Below are 3,636 nucleotides of genomic sequence, written 5' to 3'. Positions count from 1 at the left end.
ATTGATTTGCGGATATTGTACCATCCTTGCATCCCTGGGATAAATCCTACTTGGTCATGGAGTTTGATCTTTCTGTTGTACTGCTGGATCAGAGTTGCTAAGATTTTGCTGAGGATTTTGGCATCTATGTTCATGAGGGATATTGGCCTGTAATTCTCTTTCATTGTGTTGTCTTTATCTCGTTTTGGGCTGAGGGTGATGCTGGTGTCATAGAATGAGCTTAGAAGTATTCCTTCCTCTTGAATTTTTTGGCATAGTCTGAGGAGGATAGATTTTAGTTCTTCTTTGAATGTTTGGTAAAACTCCTCTGTGAAGCCGTCTGACCCCAGGCTTTTGTTTGGTGGAAGCTTTTTGGTGAATAATTACATTTATTAAATTAAGAATAACTCAATGAATAAAATGTGATTTAATGTTTCAATACATTATTTTTAAAAATTGTATTGAATTTATTGGGATGACAAGCATTATATAAATTATATAGGTTTCACGTGTACAATTCTGTAATACATCACATGAATATTGCATTGTGTGTTTGCTACCCAAAGCCTACTTCCATCACCATTTATCCTACCGTTACCTACTTCAACCTCCCTCACCCCTTTTTTTCTGTTTTTGAGATTGTGCTTATCTACTTTCTTTATTTCTTTTGCATGTATTAATTAGTGCTCTTTTGCAAGAAAGTTAATTCTTGTCCTGGTCAGTGTGGCTATTTGGTTGAGCATCAACCCATGCATCAAGAGGTTGCAGTTCAATTTACAGTCAGGGCTCACGCCTGAGTTACCAGCTTGATCCCCAGTCCGGGGCGTGCATGAAACAGCTGATAGATGTCTCTCTCTCCCTCTCTCTCTCTCTTTCTTTCTCTCTCTCTCTCTCTCCCTCTCTCTCTCAAGTCAATAAAAATATATTTTAAAAATAGAAAGTTAATCCTTTCCCACTTTTAATTCATTATTCAATTATTTATAACAGTATGCACTAATGATTATTAATTTTATTTTGGGGGTTATAATTCAACTAGAAGCCTGATGCACAAAATTCATGCAAGGGGCTTGGCCCTCACAGCCTTGGCGGCTTGCAGCTCTGTCTTTGTCCAGAAGGTTGTCCAGAAGGATGTCTGGAAGGTCGTTAGGCTGTCAGGTCTAATTAGCATATTATGCTTTTATTATTATAGATACTGCATTATTTATTTTGTTTTTCAAATTCTTCAGCATTGGCCATTGGTTGCTCTTTTAAGTAATTAGCCACTGTAAACTGACCATGAGATTCATTGCATGTGTGGGGTGAAACTGCAGGGTCTTTCATAAATTGCAACAGGACACTTTGCTTCACAGAAAGTGTCCTTTCTCCAGAAACTGATACAAATCTGGATTGTATGAAAGTTTTTTGATTCAAATCAGGCTTCCATTAATAAGATTTGTTGTTATTATTACTAGTGTTATTGCTATTATTATTGAGTAAAAATTACCTCAGTAGGTTTCCCATTTATTTTTGTTCTACACTTGCATGATTAATCTCCTATAATAAAGGTACATCTCTGTGAATTACCATTTTTATTATCACTTTACACAGGCTTCTGGAAGCTATACAATAACTTGGTTCCATCATTCCAAGACTTAAGGAAGGCACTATCAGGGAAGCTTCAGGGAGACTTCAATAGCAGCATGTCCCACTTTCATTATCAACCCCAATTCTTCTTTTCCTCATTATAACAAAAGACAATGTATTTATTTCTGGATATTTTAGGGAATATAGTTTGGAGATTAATAAATAGCTTGAAAGTGTTGAATGCATTTCAACCTATCTATCTCATCAATGTATTGATTTAAACCTCTATAATGTATTGATGGAAATAATTTAGGTTACAATTAGATTTCCAGTTAGGGTACATGCCCTGGTTGCAGGCTCCATCCCCAGTAGGGTGCATGCAGGAGGCAGTCGATCAATGATTCTCTCTCATCATTGATGTTTCTAGCCTTCTCTCCCTCTCCTTTCCTCTCTGAAATTAACTAAAATGTATTTAAATAAATAAATCAATAAATAAGCAAAATCTTGTAAAACTCTTAATATGTAAACTTTTTGTTTCTTCGTTTATGCATGCTTGCCATCTTCTGGTTAATGCCCAGTTATTCTGATACATGCTATAGGTCCTAAGATAGCCTAGTAGTGGTGAATGCATACACAAGGAGAAATTTAAAGTTAACTCCTTTCTATGAGGTAATTACAGAATTTCTAAACAATGCCTGAACCACTTCATGAGGCAGAGGAAGATGGATCCTTCTGTTGACAAGACAGTCGGGATGTGCTTTTAAATTCAGGACTCATTCTAATTCTCAGTCATCACTCTTTCACAATCAAAACCCTAACATTCATTCACAGAAGACATATGGCGAGCTTGTGAATTAAATCAACTTTATAATTAAGCAATCTTTAGAATCAAGATTTAATAACTGACTAAGTCACCTCTTCTGTTGTAAGATGATTGAAACATTAAAGTTACATTTTCTTTCTTTAAGCTCTCTAATGCATATGGAAGCAGCCAGGCTACTGTATTAGCTTTGCATTTATTATTTAAGTTTATTCAAACTTGCTTTTAGTAGGCATTTAATTCTAGGTAAGCTCTAACTTCCTAATGTGTGAATGTAGACTACCAGCATTTAATTGCCTAATGGAATTTTTGTTGACTTCAGATCTAACCAGATTAATAAATTGACCCCAGATTGTTGCTGCTTTCAGAGTCTGTTACCTGGAAATGCTCTTTGTATATCAAGTGAAGTTTCTGAGAGCAGAATCCACCCTAGCTATTTAAACATAAATCTATTTAATACAGAGTAATGAGTGGCTTAAGGAATTATCAAGAGAGCTAAAGGCAAATGTTAAGATGAACTTGCTAGAATGGTCTCAAAGGAAATTCACAAAATTGAGTCTTCATTGTTGTGAGAAAGGAAATATAGTGCTATGTTAGTTCTAGTCTTCAGGAAACTAGTACTTTATTTCTATAAGGCTTAGGATCATCTGAATCTGTTATGATTATATATATATATATTTGGCAACTAAGTTTAAAGTTCATATATCTTTTATGAATGTACCTGATTGGCAGAACTAAAATCACATTTAGAATCCTACTGAAGACAACTGAAAATGTGGTCCTTGCAATCTCTGCACATGGATGCACACATTTGAAGGAATTTGGAAGATGCAAAATGAGTACATTTATAATAAAATGGTTTCAGAATAGTAATATCCAAAAGAGAAGTCTAAATTATTTCCATCAATAAATTAAGTAAACATTATTGTAATCCCCAATTTACATACAGATCAGTGGGTACACATAATATACTAAACAAGGCCAGTTGTCCTCTTGATACTATTATGATGCACAAAGATGAATTATTTTGAGTGAATTGTATGTGGATAGGTGTATGCCGTTACATTAAAACTGTTACTATTTAAGATAATACTAATAGTTCTAATTTATTAAGCACTGGGAAGGAACCACACTTGTTTGTAGGTCCCGTTTAAGCTTTATCTAAATAAATATTGACAACTGCTACTTGAAGAAATTACTATTAATCTTCCTAATTTTTATGTTAGGAAACTGACTTATCAAGAGTCCAGCTATCTCCCCAAGGTCACTCAGGT

Source organism: Myotis davidii, unplaced genomic scaffold (assembly GCF_000327345.1).
Source record: "Myotis davidii unplaced genomic scaffold, ASM32734v1 scaffold297, whole genome shotgun sequence".
NCBI lineage: Eukaryota > Metazoa > Chordata > Mammalia > Chiroptera > Vespertilionidae > Myotis > Myotis davidii.
The sequence above is the reverse complement of the archived record's forward strand: the minus strand, read 5'-3'. Positions refer to the sequence as shown.